This window comes from Mesoplodon bidens, assembly GCF_964165515.1.
Source record: "Mesoplodon bidens genome assembly, chromosome: 12".
NCBI lineage: Eukaryota > Metazoa > Chordata > Mammalia > Artiodactyla > Ziphiidae > Mesoplodon > Mesoplodon bidens.
The window spans coordinates 77893955-77913759 of NC_138168.1; the positions used below are offsets into that span (position 1 = coordinate 77893955).

Sequence of the window (19805 nt, forward strand, 5' to 3'; positions counted from 1 at the left end):
ACAGCATTAGTACAATGCCTTGACATTTAAGCTCTATGTAAATATTTGTGAATGAATGAGTGAACACACATACTACTAAAGTTTAAAGCTAGAAGATTTGCTTGCTTTTAAAAGTAAGTGAGTTTTTTGGGCTTCCCTGGTGGCGCAGTGGTTGAGAGTCCGCCTGCCGATGCAGGGGACACGGGTTCGTGCCCTGGTCTGGGAGGATCCCACATGCCACGGAGCGGCTGGGCCCATGAGCCATGGCCGCTGAGCCTGCGCGTCTGGAGCCTGTGCTCCACAACGGGAGAGGCCACAACAGTGAGAGGCCCGCTGACCGCAAAAAAAAAAAAAAAAGTGAGTTTTTGAGATTCCAGAGTATAGGTTGTGGTCAAATGTCTTTTCTGAGTAGTACCCTGATGCTTTCAAACAAATATTACACTCCTGAAGAATGCACCCAAACATAGCAACATTACTAACCCAAGGTCAGTGAAGCACGCATTTTTGCCATTTGTTATTTGTTCTTTTTTCCTAGTGGTAGTGGATTTATGCAAAATCATCTAAAGTTGGCCTAGACTTCTTGTACGGAATGGAGCACACATGGCAAATAGTAGACTGGGCTTAGAGTTCAGACCATAGTAGTATCTCATAGGAAATTTCCTATACACATTTTAAAAGAAAGTAACTTTCATCTGCCTTTAGGAGGACTAGGTCCTCCCTATTTCCAGGTAGATGGTAGGGGTATAAGCCTCTTTTCTCTTCAGTTAAAAACATTTTCATTTACCTTTCCTCCTTTGAGCTTTACAAGACAAAAATACCCTGAGCCTTTACTGTTCCAATTCAGATTTAAGCCCCAAGAGAAGAGTTATTTTTGAAAACCATAGTATTTTATTTCCAGATCCCTAGTGTGTTTTGTATGTGTATGTTTATGTACGTGTATGTATGTATATAGCTGTATATACATGTATATATTGTGCTAGTCAATGACATATTAATGAAATTCATAGGAAAAATGGCTTTCCTCTGGTATTGTTGACACCAACATAGTAAGAATGTAAATTGTTTGATGCTCTGTTTTAGGCATTGTGGGGAATAAGGCCGGGGCCAGAGGGGGCCGGGGCGCTATGTAAAATAATCCTTCTTTTCTCTGGGAGAGAACAATGTGTAGTCAGCTGAGTCTGATACAGAGGTACCTACCTCTCATGATTATTGAGAGCATTAAATGAGTGAATGCATTATAAATCATTTGGCCCAGTGCTTAGCACATACATAAATGCTTAATAAATGTTAGCTATTCATTGTTACAAAATTATTATAAAAATAATAAACTTAAAACTTCATTGTTATTCCTTTTTTCATTTGGCTTTCTTGATCCCATTCTTTCCTGTATTTTATCTAACGTTTCTGACTCCTTTGTTGTAAGTTCTTGGTCTTTAAGTCTCCTCTCTTCCTGCCCAGCCTCTTTTCCATTATTCCCTAGGTCAATGTCATCACCTTCTACCAAAACTCAGTACAATCTAATTCTACAAAATCTTTTACCTCTCTTGGGGAAGAAAGTGACATGATCCAGCTATGTTTAGGAGCTAGAAAGCTTGTTACCACTGTGAAATATAGCTTAGAAAGGCCTAAGAGTGGAATAAGCCATCAGATAAGAGATTATTGTGTTACTTTGATTATCCAGGTAAAAGATACCTGCAGAAGGAGGTTGTGGGACTAGAAAAGGGGATTAATGCAAGAAACATTTGTGGGAGTAATCAGTAGAACTTTGCCAGTGATTGTATATAGTGAGGAAAAGAATTGAAGACCCTGAGATTTCTAACTTCAGAATCAGTGCTCTATGGTTAGTAATTAACATATAGCTATATTATTGTGTGGGAGGCAGTGGGTTGAGTTTTGGACAAGATGACTTAAGGTTACTAGCATGGCATTGTCAGACTATTAGTTTATTTGTTCCAGTCCCACCCACTTATCCTTCCCCCTCACTCACTCAGTCTCTGAATTCCATTGCTATTAGTCTAAGAACTTCCCTTTAAGAAAAATAATTTCTATTTGGTCATAAACAGCACTAGAGATTGAAATGTGTGGAGAGCAGTTCCTTGTTTCCTACCCGCATTTGCATCCTCCTCCTCTTTGGGCTCTTCTCTCCAATTAAAAAGATTACTTAGAATAATATTTACCACCACGACTGCTATCACCCACCCCACTTCTGTGATATTGGTATTTAAGTTTATATATACATATATATATATATATATATATATATATGTGTGTGTGTGTGTATATATATATATATATATATATTTTTTTTTTTTTTTTTTTTTTTTTTTTGGCGGTACGCGGGCCTCTCACCGCTGTGGCCTCTCCCGTTGCGGAGCCCAGGCTCCGGACACGCAGGCTCAGCAGCCATGGCTCACGGGCCCAGCCGCTCCGCGGCACGTGGGATCCTCCCAGACCGGGGCACGAACCCATGTCCCCTGCATCGGCAGGCAGACTCTCAACCACTGCGCCACCAGGGAAGCCCAGTTTTTATATTTTTATATAAAGTAAATGAGGCAACTTGGCAGAGCTCTTTGAAGAAGAATAAAACTTCATGAAGTGTTTGTGATTAAAATATTAATCAAGTAGAGTAATACCTCATTCATCTAGTATCATTAGGCAGTAAATATCCTACAGACAATTGAAACTTATCCCCAAATCTATTTCTTGATAGATTTTATGTATAGAGATTTTAATGTTATATTTATATACTATGTAGATTATATATATATTTTTAATAGCTCCAAATCTTTTTCTTTAAAATGTTTTATATGATTTACTGCCTTCTGAGAACATTTCCCCACCCCAACTTTACTTATTCTGAAAGACAGAAACAGCTTTTTGTTCCAGAGCTTCATAATGAGAATCAGGAGCCCCAGGTTCTAGTCCAAGGCCTAACAGTAAATTCTTGTGTGAGTTGTTTTTGTTTTTCATTGTTTTTGGGTTTTCTGTTTTTCGTTTTTTTACCATTGAATCAGTGGAATCTGGAATTGTGCCTGGCATGTAGTAGATGCTTAGCAAATATTTTTTGAATGAATCATTGTTTTATGCCTACTTTAGCACTCCATTCCTGATTTATTACTTGGAATTCATTACTGCCTAGTAAATAAGTCTCTGAGTTTTTAATATAATATGACTATCTAGGTTCTGATTGAGGTGAATTATTAATATTAAGCTTAATTTATGAGTCTGTTTTTGCTGCTTAGTGGAATTTTCAGTCCTCTTGATGTATTTTCTGGTACTTAAACTTCCAAAAGAAATTGTCTTCTGATACTTGGTTTATTGAGAATAGTTTCTTTATTGAATACATTCGATGTGCCTATATTATATGTGGGCAGTGTCCTGTATACAAGCATGTCACCCATGTCCCCGGGGATCTTACACCTTGGATGAAGAGACACGGAAGTGGAACTATAAGAAAATAATTACATGTTGGGTCATTAAGCATTGACCCACAGGTACATTAGGAGTTCTAGGAATAGAGAGATCCATGTGGGCTGAAGAAGTAGAAAAAGAATTCGAAAAGGAGATGGAACATGAATTGCTTTTCAAGAGATAGTTAAGATTTTGATAAGCATCCAGGTGGAGAAATGATACCGTAAGCTAGAGCAGTAACATAGTCAGGAATGAAAGCAGGGTTGAACATGTTCAGACAAAGCCTGACTGAAGTTCTCTGACTGTGGGTATTAGTGGGAAATAAAAGTAGGTGGATTTAATAGAGTTTAACTCTAGACTCCATAACCCTGAAGAGCATCTGAGGAGAGAATTTAAAGGAGTCCCTGAAAAAAAAAAAAAATCTGTATATTTTTACCAACAAATAACCTGTAACTGAAATTTAATATTTCCTTCCATTATGATTTTAAACAATAAAGCACAGTAGTATTAGCAGTACCTGTGACTTTATTACTAATAGAAAAAAAGCACAGATATTTTCATATTACTTTACTGTTGTGGCTGTCTCTGAGTATAGTTTATGTAGATTACTACTTCAAAATTATAGTTGTTATTAGACCCCTGCTGGATTTTATTGTGTTGAGTGTTAATAAAGAAGCAAATATATAAATATATCATAAATATGGGTTCTAAAGAACACTTGATTACTGTGCTTTTCAGTATAATTGATTTTCCTTGTGATCATTTATTTTACTCATTAAAAATCATTCTTTTTAAAAAATAATTAGCTATATTTCGGTAAAACTGGCTTTTACTGAAAAGCCGGGGTTGGCCAGGGGGCTGTCCATGATACCAGTCCTAGAGTAACCAAACTGGAGAAGGCCTTGAAAACCACACTGAGGAATTTTAGTTGAAGTGATAAATAGGGGAGCGGCCTAGTATATTTTTCATTTGTTTGTGTTGTTTTAATTACAGAATTAATATGTCAATTTAGAAATTTTTCAAACTTCATTAAGTTTGAAAAAAAAGAGAACCTCTTCTTAGCTTACAGTTATAGATAAGGTTTAAAAGGTAACAAAAATTCATCTATAATCCCACAATCACCATCTTTACCCTCTTATTATGTATCTGTTCCAGTTTATTAAGTTCCTGTGCAAAGAAATGAAATATTTTAAGTGGTTATATAGGAGCCTTTCTTAATCTGCTTGATGGGTCAGATGGGAAGAACTTAATGGCAGGGAGGTAAACTATGGGTCTGGTCATTTAGAAATTGGGATGATTGGGATAGTGTGGTAGCCGTAGGAGTGGAGTAGAATTGGCAATTGTGGTATTTGGAAAGCAGAACCTATAGGACTTGGTGGTAAATATGGAGGCTGAAATGCATGGAGTGGTGTAAGGGAAAGTATCAAAACGAAAGTTAAGAATAGGGTGCCTAAATTAGGATTCTTGGAATAATATTGTACAGGTCCATGATACCTTTTCTGAAACCCTGGGGCCAGCTATGTTTTGGAATTCATAATTTTTTGAATTTTAGAAAGGTAACGTGTATATATTGTGTACTATGTAACATGCCCAGCAAGGTTTGAGGCATCACCCGGTAGTTAAACACTAGTATCTCTGCAGTGAAAAATGGAAATGTTTACAGTAAGTGGCTAAATAAAGCCTATAAGTAGCTTCACGTCAGTTCAAAGCAGATTTTTGCCACTACCAGATGAATTTTGACATGAAGCTTCATAAAAAATCTTTTCAGAACTTTTTAGATTTCAGAACTGTGGAAGTGACTGTGAACTGTACTGACTAATATCCAGTGAAGAGAGTCTCAGGAGTTGTGTTTTGAGGAATGTTAGTTATTAAATGGATGAAATTTGAAGTTGCGAAAGGTAAAGGAAGGCAAGAGAAAAGTTAAGGTAATTTCAGTTTTCAGGCTAACAAGAAAATTGCTATTTCTTATAAAAATGGGAAGTTGAAGAGGGGAAGCTAGTTTGGGGAAGAGTTTAAGTTTAAACTTAAGCACAATTAAGAGGAAAAAAAATCTTCCTGCTTCACATGAGATCCCCTTTTATTTCTCATGCATTCTGTATCATGGGTAAATGAGCTTAAAAGTTTAGAAGTGTTGGAGTAGAAAATTTCCTTTTAAAATGAGCTGTTAATTTTCAGAGCCTATAGACTCTGATGTTGAGATATTAAAGTACTTCTAGCTTGGGAGTTGTTGGAAAGGTATTCCTGGATAACTAAGGGTTGTGGCCCTGCTCACTAGAATAAAACTTGGACAATAGACCAAAAGGAGAAGAGTGAGATACTGGTCCTCTAACAGGATGCTTGTCTGTATGGCTGGATCATTAATACGGCCATATTTATAATCATATGAATATATTCAGAAGTAGTAATTTTTGGTGGAGAAGCAGCGGTAGCTGACACATTTTCAGTGCTTAATACATGTACCAGGCACTGTTCTAAGCAGTGTTCAGCAAACAGTCTAGTGGTATCTGTTCCTGCCTTGTAGACTAGGTCATGATTATCAACCTAGGTAGGAAGCATTAGGCTACGTAGTGGTGTGATTTTGATTCCCAATTCACTCTAAAAATCTGGAAGATAGATAATTAATGCACAAATATATAAAATTGAGTAGGTTTTAACTTTATTGCCATTCCATGTTTTTTAAAAAAAATTACTTTGGTAAGTGGACTCATACATTAGTATTGTCATATTAGAAATATGGACAAGTATCTTTAACAAAATGAAACAGGGGCCAGTAATTACTCTTGAAATTTTAGTTGCTTTCTATTTACTGTGTATGTATATATTTGTTTTATGATTCATAAGTTTAAAAAGGCAAATTTTGCTTAAACTTTTATTCAAATTCTGCTACTGACTTGTTTGAGTTGAACTTTATATTTTTCTTCTGTTAAATAAAGATGTTGGACTAAATAATCTCTAAGGTCCTTTCAACATCAAATTCTATGATTCTGAATGCTTACGTTTCATCAAGTAGAACAGGAAGCTTAAACTACAATTTAAAGGAGCTTCTCCCTAGATAATGCTGTAACTGTAGATGAGGTGCCAGAGCAAGAAGTGAGAGAATAAATGTCATAGTTTTTACTTATACATGCTTTTGACAAACATTAAGAAGTACCAAAATAAGGAACCTAGGATGCTAGAAGAATATGCAGTGTTGACCAGAAAAGTTTTAAAGAAGAGAATGATCAGTAAGTATTCAAGTTAGTAATTAATCAATCAAGGTAATAAAATATAGAGGAGGGAACCCTGGACCTGGAGTTAGAAAGCCACAAATACATCTCTGGCCCTAACTCTGCTGCTTATTGGAGTTTTGATAATCAGTAAATTGGTGTATTTTTCTGAACCTTGCAAATCAGAGTGATAATTACCTAGCCGTACTGGGTGGTTTTTCATGAGCATCAAATGATATGGTGAATTAAAAGTGCCTAGTAAAACTTAAAATATTCTATGGGAACTTCCCTGGTGGTGCAGTGGTTAAGAATCCGTCTGCCGGTGCACAGGACATGGGTTCAATCCCTGGTCCGGGAAGATCCCACATGCCACGGAGCAGCTAAGCCCGTGCACCACAACTACTGAGCCTGCGCTCTAGAGCCCGCGAGCCACAACTACTGAGCCCGTGTGCCACAGCTACTGAAGCCCGTGTGCCTAGAGCCCATGCTCCACAACAAGAGAAACCACCGCAATGGGAAGCCCATGCACCACAACAAAGAGTAGCCCCAGCTCACCGCAGCTAGAGAAAGCCAGTGTGCAGCAGTGAAGACCCAATGCAGCCATAAGTAAATAAATTTTTAAAGAATAAAATATTCTATGAACTTCCTTTTAAAAAACAAAATTTAACAGTACATTTGAAGATCTAATTGGATTTATTAAAAAAATATGAATCAAACCGCAAAGTTTTTGCAAAATGGTGGGTAAGGCTCCTGAAGAGGTTATTGGATTTGGTGATTTGAATAAAACTTATCAAGGGACAAAACTTGAAGGCAGATTAAAACAAATTTGAGACCATAGCATAACTACTCAATAGAGAAGTTTGGCAAGGCACAGATGGTAAGAGAGAGATGTCCTAGCATAGCTTGTTTGTTCTTTGCATTGCTATTGCAGTTTTTTGTATGCACGGTTGCGTTCCTTACTAGATTAGGAATAGAGGGCAGGAACTGCAGTTCATTCTCAGTTCCTTGAATAGAGTAGCAGTTTTAATAAATAGCTTTGTGAATAAATACTTGCTGAACAAGACTTAACTGGTAAGGAAAGTTTTTGTGGTACAAATGTGTTCATAGATGTATGTTTAAGATGGTTAAGACTTAAACAGGTTCGTAGGTTAAAGTGAGAGATTGAAAAGAAAGGGTGTTGTGGAAATGTGAAAGAAAAGGATAGGATCTGGAGCCACAAATGAAAATGCTGGTCTTAGCTGATATGAGACTCTTTCCTGCAAAAAGCACCAGATAATTAGCTGTGTATTTCAGAATATAGAGAAGAAAAGGTAAGCTTCCTGGTTCTTTTTATAAAGCCGCGTAACAGAAAATATGAATATAAAAGATTGCACATCAGTCTCACAAAAGTTGGTGCAAAAAATGCTTAATAAAACTGTCAAATGGAATCTAGCATTACATTAACAGAATAATACTATAACTGAGTAATATTCACTCTAGGAATGTAATGATAAATTAAGTCATATCAGTAGGTCACAGGGGCTATGAATATCTTGAGGGATATCAAAAAAAAGGGAAATCAACATTTATTTCTAATAAGAATGCTTAGTGAAACAAGAACGAATGAACATAGCCAAGATTTTATGTATCTCAGACCGGAAACCAGCATTTTGTTACTAGAAATGGTAAAATACTAGAATTCCTATTTTAGTATTTAGTGAAATACTAAATTCCTTTTTAAAAGTCATGAATCAAAAAAGGTCTGGCCAGCATTACTGTTACATAACATTGTCTTGGGAATGCTGGCCAATATAATTAGACCAAAAAACAAAATAGGAGGTGTAATTATTGAAAGGGAGGAGGCACATTTATTTGTAGATGACATTTTATATCTGGAAAATCCAAAAGAATCAACTGAAACATTATTTGAGTAATGAGATTTCAATATGATAGTAGTTATAAAATAAAAACAAAAATTAATGGTTTGTCTATAAAAGTGTTTTTCTTGATGTCTTTAAACTGAAAGTCTATCCATATGGGTTAATGAATAGGAATCCTCATTTTTAAATACTTTTTTTTCTTTTTTTTGCCTTCTGGCAAAATTTAGTTTAATCTTATTATCTCTAAGTAAATTGCAATCTCTTTTGATTAAGACTCTTTCTTTCCATGTTAACTTTTAAAAACTATTTGAAATAAAGTTGTAGCAGTGAATACATTTCGAGTAACTTTAAGGAAATTTTTTTTTTCTTTTTCTTTTTCTTTTTAAAATTCCTTGTGGCCTGCGATAATGCTCTATTACTTGGTAATGCCGGGGAAGGTGTAATCTGATCTTTGAACCATATTTGGTAAATAATAATTTTGTGTGGAACCCACTGTTCTATCAGTAAGAGGAAAATTGTTGCTCAAATGTAAGGCTTTTCTTTGCCCTTAAAGCATTTCCTGACTTAAAGACCTAGTTAGATCATATATTGATTCCTTTTGTTTTTTAAAAGGCACCGTATCCCAGATCTATAACCTTTTAACCTGTTGACAAAAGTATTTTCTCCTTTACTTGGAGGAGGAAGAATTACATGTCTACTTACTTGTTTACCACTAATTCTCTTTATATCCTAAATGTAAATTGTTCTATTTTTATTTATCATCAATTCTCAGAACTGAGCGTTCTTACATTTGCTTTGTTCTGAAATAAGTGTTGATAAATCAGTTATATCTCTTAGGATGTGACACAGTTGAGTTATTTAAACCTAAAGCTTGTTACACAGCTGTTGCTTTAGCATTTATGAAAATGAAAGCTTAAGTATACTCATATGTTTAGAACAAAAAAATAACATTCCATTATGCAGAAAAATGTATTGAATACCTACTGTGTGCCAGGTCATTAGGTGCTAATTCTCATGACAATCCAGTGAGGTGGGGGATGGTATCCTATTTAATAGACCGGAAACTTCTGCAGAGTTCTAGTTTATACTGGAACCAGATTTGAACCTAGATCTTTCTCTACCTGAATATTTTCACCTGCAACATGCCATCACAAAAGGTGGAAAATTGACATTTTTCTTAAAAACTACTTTCATTTTATTTTGCTTTGTTGTGTTTCTAGTTACTAGAAATGCAGGGAGTTAAGTTCTTTGAATCCTTGTCTTCACTACTTTTTTGTCCTGTTACAATTCTCACAATCTGCCATCATTTGACAGCAGCAGAGGGTTCAGTTTATTTTGACTGCTGTGGGATTGATTCGTTTCTTAGAGAGAGACTCCTAAGGGTATCAGCTCACCAAACACAAGGACATCATTTCCAGGCCCTAGTAATCTGATTAGTACAACAGTCTAACATTTTTAATAGCCTACCATTTATGTAACCTTTGTAGTTGCAAGTTTTGCGTGTGTGTGTTTTTTTAAATAATGTGGACCTAACCAAAAAAAAAAAAAAAATCATTGAATCTGTTTTGGTAATGGAAAAAAGAATTTCCAGTGTGGTTAAGAACCACATCTTATGAGCTGTTCTTTGCCTCCCTCTTTAAGAATTACGAAGTATTTTTAAAAATTGGAACTTGAAATTCAGTTCATTGCTTGGATATATCTAAAGCATTTCTTAAGAAACCTCTGACAATTGATTGTAGGAATTTAGGGGAATAATTAGAAGATGATTGGAAATAAGATAGCAAAAGAGAAAAGTGACCTGAAAATGAGGACCTTACAATTCCAATTTTACCAATGAAAATGAATTTATTGTTGTTTTTCTCGTTCTTTTATACTCTGTGGTCCCATATTGGACAGTCTATTGCTAAAAGCCAATAGAGATTTCATAAAGGCTACTGTTTTCGTTTCTAGAATTGGGAGTTCAGAGTGGAGTTGTGTAGATTAAGACAATGACTGAACTAATGCAAATGGCATCTTCTGGTAACTTGTAATTTAAGAGATTCTTTTCCACTTAAGAATATTTCATGTGAGAGACTTTGGGGACTACCTCACTGCTATTAGATCTCAATGTTATCTGGTCACGTTTCTTGTTCTGCCTACCTCTAGTTTACTCTAGTTTCTCTTCTGCTTTCAAGGCTCCAGACCCAGTTCCTGGACCTGCCCTGGAAAAGAAGTATCCAGTAGAGATGAGCTCACTGCAGTTACTTAATTAAAAATTTGTAAGCTGCAAAAATGGCAATGGGCCAATCAAGAACAGCTACCATTTGAATTTTTCTATTTCCAGGTATGCTAAAGTCCATGGTACCAGCCAAGCTTAGCCATGTAACTGCCTTACTATGAAATCTATAATAACCAAAACTTTACTTTCAAAATTTGTGGTCATCTTGCTTTAAAGTTTGGTAACATCCCTAACACCTAGATAACATGCAGCTAGTATTGACTTTAATGTACCTTTGCCTGAATATTTCTGATTTAACTTGTTTGCTAGTAGTAGCAAACTAATGCAAAAACCATTTAAGAAAAATAAATTTGACATGCTATTGAGCTAAGCCCTATAAATCTCCAAAAAGTATTCTGGTCTTCACTGAAAAGTAAACAGTAACAATAAAACTGTCTTCCTTTAAGAGGTTCACATATGGTACAAGTAGTTTAGAGAATTAAATGAAACTCGTTCTCTGTCCTGAGATCCTCAACTATTCTACACTACGAATGCCTTCACGTAAAGAGTTAATATGGCTTTCAAAAATTGGAAGAAGTAAGATTCCTGGATAGAATCAAGTAACGTATTATGTAATACTTTTGCCTGAAGAATTTAATTATATTTTAAATATAAGTATATAACTAGTATTTGCTATGTTTTTACTTGATTGCTCAAAAGAAACCAAAGTCATTAGTAGTTGGAATGTCGTGAAATTTAACAACAAAACTAAAAACTAAGGTTTCTTGCTACCTTAGATTTTAACCGAGAAAAAACCACTTACGAATGGTTAGAGGGCTGAGGTCAGTTAGCTTTTAAGGACATTTACTGCTTTTACCAATTTGTATAGATTTAGAAATAATTAATCCATAAAAGGTGACTTTATTTACTAAATGGGTAGATGACCTTACACATCGTTTGATTTTAAAGTTCAATTCAGTTAGGTTAGAGACTACCCAAAATTGAACAGAGGAATTTTATATCCCAATTGTTATTTTAAAAGATGATTCTAATATTCTAGCATATGCTTTGTATTCCTTCCTCCAGTGTTAATGCATAATGAATTTAATGTCAGCCAATCTTGTCAGCATTAGGTCACTGATTATGTGCCACTTCATTTGTTTGGTATGGAAATAATTATATCTCACTGAGTGTTGAATTAGGACTGGAAAGAGTTACTACCAGAGTTACTATAGGGTCATTACCACTGGTAGGTGAATTGAAGGGGAAATTAGAATTGCTTCTGAATTTCAAGTTGTACTGGTTATCACTGGGGCTATGAGTAATGGTGAAAGTTTTCTACATTATTAAATGCAAATTGTGTGTAAAACACTGTGCTAGGCACAGTAGAGATGTAAAAATTAAAAAAACTTGCTTTCAGTCAGTTTACAAACAAGTAATACAAAAAACATATCATAATAGAGGTACAAACAATGTAATTGAGAGTGCCAGAGAGAATCAACTTTGTAGAGAAGGTAATATTTCTTCAGAACTTTGAAAAGTAGATAGAACTGTTTAGCGAGAGTGACAAGAGTATTCCTAAGTTACGGAAGTCAAAGTATATAATATATTCTAAAAATTGTGAGCGCTCCAATGTGCCTACAGAATAGTAGGGTACAGAAGGAATATGATGGGTGATGGAGCTGTGTCACCCATGCTTTCAAATGTCTGATGAAGGAGTTTGGATTTAGTTCAGTAGGTAATGAGAATCCATTGCAGATTTCTTAGCATTGGCACACTTAAGTCAGTGAGGCTTTTGAAAAGCTGACTGCCGTACAGTGAGGGCTGAAACTTGATAAGGTTAGAGATGAAGCAGTAGGAACACCTATAAAGGACAACACTTACTGTTATGTGGTTGGGCGTTATGTGTGAAGAGTTTCACCTGCAGTTTCTCATTTAATCCTGACAGGAATGTTGTAAGAAGTAATTGAAATAATACAGGTTAACAGCGTTCATCACAGAGCCCAACCTGTAGTGTGTGCTAAACCAGAGTGATGATGCTATAGGTTCAGAGGAGGGTGCTCTTGTCCACCTTTATGTATGGACGTTTAAATCTCATCTGTCAAGACTCCTGATGACTGAGCGTTGTTGCAGTTGCTAACTGTATCGGTAACAGTTTCAGCATTGATAACATAGGCTTTGAGTTATTTGAAAGTACGTTGAGTTGGCTCAGTTCAGGTACTTGCAAATAATTCTTTCTATTCTGCTCTTAACTCTCCTACCCACATATCAGAATACAAGTAATGTTATGGGGAAATATGTAGGAAATAACTTTATAGGGAAAATATTCTGCTTTAAGCTCAATTGTTTATGCTTAATTATACAAGTAATACATGAATATATATCCTTATAAAAAGTTAAAACATAACAGAGATGACTAAATCTCCTTGGTCCATCTTCCATCCATGTGTCCCTTTACCCAGCCGGCTCTCATCAGTGCGTATCCTTTCAGAGCATTTCCTGTGCGTTCATATAAAAATAATCTGTTTAAAAAATTTTTTGTATCCTTTTTTTTAACACAAAGGGTATCATTATACATGGGTTTTGCATCTTTTTTCATTCAGTAATGTCTTATAGGTCTTTGCATATAATTACTTGGATTTCTTACTCAACTTAAAAAAAATTGTATGATGTTCTTTAGTATTACTATAGAGTAATTTATTTATTCATTCCTCGATGGTCATTCAGGTTGTTCTTTTAGTAATATACACTGAAGTGACATCCTTATATGCTCCTCTTTAAAACATGTGTTTGTCCATAGGTTAGATACTTTATATTGTTATAGATAGAGCTCTGGTACTTAACGATCAGTAACAAATTTCATTTACAACTGATTGCACTAGCACTGGCTAGTGACACCACAGTTGAGAGCTGCTGGCCTAGAATACTGCTCTGCTACTGACTTAGTTGGAACTATAGATATATCTCTTAATAAGTCTTTCCATGATTCTCTTCAGTTAAAAAGAAAAAAATATGGTTTACCAGTTGTCTTCTCTGCTTCACATGTGGAGAGGATGAAGTAAGATAACAAATATATGCTGTAAGAAGTCCAAAATAAATCTGAATTCTACTAATGTATAATCTCAGAAGCAGGGACTATATTTTATTCACCTTTGCATGTTTAGAGCACATTACCAGGCCTATAGTGGGCAGTGTTTGTGGAATGGATCCCAGATATCAAGGTGAACCAAAAAGTAGATCATATTTATGAGAAAGTTCCAGGCCAGTAGAATTTTCTTAGATCTTTTACATTATCTAGAATCTGTACATTTTTCACTGAAAACTTTCCACCTTTTTAGCCTTGTCTCACTTCCCTTCTACACTACAGCTATAATTCTTCAAATTTATTCTTTCATGGTCTTTCCCGCAACACAAACAGTAGTCAGTGATATCCTGCAAGACTTTTATGATTCATCTGTAATGGCTAAGTTCAAGCACTACATTCTTTGTGAAGTTCCTCCTGCCTCTCCTTAATTCCTAAGTTTTAGGCACTTCCTCCTGATCTCCACTGCAGCTTATACACCGCTAAATGGCACAGAGCGAATGTTGCTGAATGAATGCATGCCCACCTCTGGGACTTGGTGGAATGTCACAGAACCAGGCAGGGCTTGGAACTTCAGAGATAAATTATCTGAATCTGGAAAGTGAGAGGCATGTTCTTGCTGACTTGTGGGATTCAGCACATATGGTGCAGAGGAAAGCAATTAAGATCATCCATGATATGCCTGTGCCTACCCTACTTCTTCAGCCTCATCCTTTATCACACTTTCTCCCTGTTAGTCTCACTCCCTGCACTTCACCATTAACCAGCTACTTGTGGTTTCCCAAACTTGCCATGTATTTAAAGTCTTCTCCCAGACAACCACTTATGTTTGAAATATTCTTTCCCTCTTGCCTGACCATCTAGCGAACACATTTTTATCTTCCAAGACCCAGCTTAGGTGTTGCCTTCTTTATTTTATTTTTTTTAATTATAATCTTGTGATCATTTCATTTTTCATGTCATCGTTCTTTTTTTTGAATTTTATTTATTTTTTTATACAGCAGGTTCTTATTAGTTATCCATTTTATCCCAGTTCATCTCACCACCACCACCCTCCCCACCACTTTCCCCCCTTGGTGTCCATACATGTGTTCTCTACATCTGTGTCTCTATTTCTCCCCTGCAAACCAGTTCATCTGTACCATATTTCTAGGTTCCACATATATGCATTAGTATGGGATATGTATTTTTCTCTTTCTGACTTACTTCACTCTGTATGACAGTCTCTAGGTCCATCCACGTCTCTACAAATGACACAGTTTCATTCCTTCTTATGGCTGAGTAATACTCCATTGTATATATGCACCACATCTTCTTTGTCCAGTCGTCTGTCAATGGGCATTTAGGTTGCTTCCATGTCCTGGCTATTGTAAATAGTGCTGCAGTGAACATAAGGGTGTAAGTGTCTTTCTGAATTATGGTTTTCTCTGGATATATGCCCAGTAGTGGGATTGCTGGGTCATATGGTAGTTCTATTTTTAGTTTTTTAAGGAACCTCCATAGTGTTCTCCATAGTGGCTGTATCAATTTACATTCCCAACAACAGTGCAAGAGGCTTCCTTTTTATCCACACCCTCTCCAGCATTTGTTGTTTCTAGATTTTCTGATGATGCCCATTCTAACTGGTATGAGGTGATACCTCATTGTAGTTTGGTTTTTGGGGTTTTTTTTTGCGGTACACGGGCCTCTCACTGTTGTGGCCTCTCTCGTTGCGGAGCACAGGCTCCGGATGCGCAGGCTCAGTGGCCATGGCTCACGGGCCCAGCCGCTCCGCGGCATGTGGGATCTTCCCGGACCGGGGCACGAACCCGTATCCCCTGCATCGGCAGGCAGACTCTCAACCACTGCGCCACCAGGGAAGCCCCCTCATTGTAGTTTTGATTTGCATTTCTCTAATAATTAGTGATGTTGAGCACCTTTTCATGTGCTTCTTGGCCATCTGTATGTCTTCTTTGGAGAAATGTCTATTTAGGTCTTCTGCCCATTTTTTGATTGGGTTGTTTGTTTTTTTAATATTGAGATGCATGAGCTGTTTATATATTTTGGAGATTAATCCTTTGTCCGTTGATTCATTTGCAAATATTTTCTCACATTCTGAGGGTTGTCAATTCATCTTGTTCATGGTTTCCTTGGCTGTGCAAAAGTTTTTAAGTATCAATAGGTCCCATTTGTTTATTTTCGTTTTTATTTCCATTACTCTATGAGGTGGATCAAAAAAGATATTGCTGTGATTTATGTCAAAGAGTGTTCTTCCTATGTTTTCCTCTAAGAGTTTTATAGTGTCCGGTCTTACATTTAGGTCTCTAATCCATTTTGAATTTATTTTTGTGTATGGTGTTAGGGAGTGTTCTAATTTTGTTCTTTTACATGTAGCTGTCCAGTTTTCCCAGCACCACTTATTGAAGAGACTGTCTTTTCTCCATTGTACATCCTTGCCTCCTTTGTCATAGATTAGTTGACCATAGGTGTGTGGGTTTATCTCTGGGCTTTCTATCCTGTTCCATTGATCTGTATTTCTGTTTTTGTGCCAGTACCATATTGTCTTGATTACTGTAGCTTTGTAGTAGTCTGAAGTCTGGGAGTCAGATAGCTCCAGCTCCATTTTTTTCCCTCAGGACTGCCTTGGCTATTCAGGGTCTTTTGTGTCTCCATACAAATTTTAAGATTTTTTGTTCTAGTTCCGTAAAAAATGCCATTGGTAATTTGATAGGGATTGCATTGAGTCTGTAGATTGCTTTGGGTAGTATAGTCATTTTCACAATGTTGATTCTTCCAATGCATGAACATGGTATATCTCTCCATCTGTTTTTATCATCTTTAATTTCTTTCAGCAGTGTCTTATAGTTTTCTGCATACAGGTCTTTTGTCTCCTTAGGTAGATTTATTCCTAGGTATTTTATTCTTTTTGTTGCAATGGTAAATGGGAGTGTTTCCTTAATTTCTCTTTCAGATTTTTCATCATTTGTGTATAGGAATGCAAGAGACTTCTGTGCATTAATTTTGTATCCTGCAACTTTACCAAATTCATTGTTTAGCTCTAGTAGTTTTCTGGTGGCACATTTAGGATTCTCTATGTATAGTATCATGTCATCTGCAAACAGCGACAGATTTACTTCTTCTTTTCCAATTTGTATTCCTTTTTTTCTTTTCCTTCTCTGATTGCTGTGACTAGGACTTCCAAAACCATGTTGAATAATAGTGGCAAGAGTGGACATCCTTGTCTTGTTTCTGATCTTAGAGGAAATGCTTTCAGTTTTTCACCATTGAGAATGATGTTTGCGGTGGGTTTGTTATGTATGGCCTTTACTATGTTGAGGTAGGTTCCCTCTATGCCCACTTTCTGGAGAGTTTTTTTTTTTTTTTTTTTTTTTTTGCCGTACGCGGGCCTCTCACTGTTATGGCCTCTCCTGTTGCGGAACACAGGCTCCAGACTCGCAGGCTCAGCAACCATGGCTCACGGGCCTAGCCACTCCGTGGCATGTGGGATCTTCCCGGACCAGGGCATGAACATTAAAAGGGGCTCACTCAGAAGTAACTTTGTTTCCATCTTAAAGCCCTAATGTATTGAAAGATAATAATGGGGTATGAATTGGAAAATACACACAAGGTAGTTAGTTATATAATATGTTTTGATGGATTATAACCATTCTGCCTTAGATTTATTGCACTTTTCTTGATCCTTAGAAAATGGTAGCACTCACCACAAAACCACAATACATAAATTGCCAAGTGTGGCTGACTTGCACATTCCTTTTAGAGGAACTTATAACTGGTAAGCCTTTCAACTATAAGAAATGGTCAGCATTCAATGAACTTGAGGCAGTGTATTAAATGAGAAAATTGGGAAGTTTTTTTTTAAGAGGAGGTAATGTGGATCATATGTTACTTCAGTTATTAATATTTACTGTCTTTCTTTAGAAAATAAATTACTGTAGGCTTATAAAGTTGAGAGATACATTTTCTGGTAACATAATCCTTTGTTCCCTTTAAGCTTTTAACTAACACTAAATCTGAACATGATAGGTAACTTAAAGTAAGTAGCATTTAGGTGACTAACTTGGTGTGTTTCTGTTATTTTATTTTTGCAAATATCTATGTAAAATGATTCAGTATTACAGCTATTTTATGCTAAAGTTTATGCTACAGGTGAATTATACTTATCCTGTTTTTAATTGTAAATGATGATAGTATTTGAATTTTAGATTTTTAATTGCCATAGCTATAATTCTTACATTTTAAATCTTAGGAAAATAATATGATATTAAAGAATTTGGGGGGCAGTGAGTTTGCTTTGCCCTAATAAAGATGTAATATCATGCTCCAAGAAATACAGTTCTAAAAATTTGCTGTTAATTTTGAGATTTTTCATATTCAATTAATGACATTTATAAATTCTTTTAAAGTTAATCAGATGTGAAGTGCATCAACTATTACCTACTTGGCATTTGATGAGATACTTATACTACACCAATAATGAAAAGGTATTTTAAATAGTGTATATAATTAAGAAGGTAATACTTTTTTTTTTAAGTTTAATTCTGAAATCTTCATTGAGGCCAAAAAGTTTCAAAACTTGCTTTAACTTTAAAAAAGTTATAGTTAACTCACTGCACAGTCTGATCCTGTCAGCCAGTCCACAGAGAGACACAAGTTAAAATTAGTAATAAGAAACTGGTAACATCATATTGACAACCAAATATGTAAGTTGAAACATTCTACCTTCCAATTAGACATCCGGGGGAATTGAGTAACCGTTGTTGAGGTCAGGGGCTTTGCAGTACAAACGGTTCTGTTAAAATTTGACATATGTGTTCCTAAAAAACACCATACTGTGGAAAATAATGCAGTCAAAAAATAAAAAAACAAAACCCTACAAGACTTACGGGAAACATGGAATTGGGGTACAACACTCAAAATGTCATCAGTGAACATTTAGAAAGATAGGAACCTTAAAAACCATGATAGTATAGTTTTACACATGTTAAGTGGCTAAGAAATATGTAATATGTAAATACTTGTACAAATAAATATTGTACTTTGCTTTTAAACCCTCCTGAAGTTTGCCTTGTAAAAGAAGTTTCCACATAGTTGTGGAAGCTTGTTATTGTGAAGTGGTTGAAGAAGCGTTTTCTGAAATCACAAGGAAAGCTGAACACAAGTTGTGGATGGGTGTGACTGATTCCACGAAGATGCAGTGAGCTGAGGTAGCTGGCAGATGTTTGAGGTGTGTTCACATTTAAATTTTGTGTATTCACATGCAGCTTGTTTCAGCTGAGTATGGTTTTCTGCATTCACCTAGCGTTTCTGGCAGATGAAATCACAGCAAAATTCATTTAGTGTTCAAATTGTTCCCTAACATATCAATTGCATTGAAACAAATTTACAGTTTCAAAACAAGTATTACAGCAGCACTGACATAGCCGAGGGTAAGGCAAACACTTTAGTTTGGAGGGATAGCTACCATTTTTTATAGTAGTCTTTAATCTAGATGTATTCTGATCTGTATTTAGAGATTTATTGCAACAGTATTTTTTGAACATCTACTACTTGCCTTACACTTTCTAAGTATTTAGGGTACAGCAGCAGTGAACAAGGTATTCTCTCCACTTTGAAACTAACATTACTTGTGTAAAAATTTCTGTTTGTTGTCAAGGGTTAGTTTCAAGAGGTAAAATTGGATAGATGAATGGAAGAGGAAGTCTGGTTAAAAGAGTCTACTGGGCAGCAAGGCTTTTCTCTAACCTCTTAAATATATATACTTTTACAAGACAATTTCCTAGGGTTCTATCCAACTCAAGATTCCATTGTTATAGAAAAAATTATTGTCTCTGGAAGTCACTGTGGGAATCAGAGTTAAATTTTAGGATGGTATATATGGTTAAAGTGGAAAGACCTCCTTCTTGTCCATAAGCTAAAGGAGAATCCTAATGCAGTTGAGAAGTGAATTTTAGTTTTATATATTTCATCCTATTTCTCTGTGATATTTCAACATGAACTATATTTTTTGTTATAATAATTAAATTTGTTCCAGCAAAACTCAACCATGTACAAACTGGGCAAAGATAAAATAT

The 19805-nt window shown here is 35.8% G+C and overlaps 1 protein-coding gene across 3 annotated transcripts in view; it reads left to right on the forward strand.

Moving 5' to 3' along the window:
* Window positions 1–19805, forward strand: part of TAB2 (TGF-beta activated kinase 1 (MAP3K7) binding protein 2) — a 79704-nt gene that overhangs the window by 13469 nt on the left and 46430 nt on the right. For 2 of the 3 annotated variants that reach the window (XM_081251038.1, XM_081251037.1), the window contains exon 1: window positions 10681–10778. The exons of the other annotated variant lie outside the window; for it this stretch is intronic. The gene's annotated coding sequence lies outside the window, so the exon portion shown is untranslated. Of the gene's footprint in view, window positions 1–10680; window positions 10779–19805 lie in introns of those variants that run through there. 3 annotated transcript variants of the gene reach the window in all.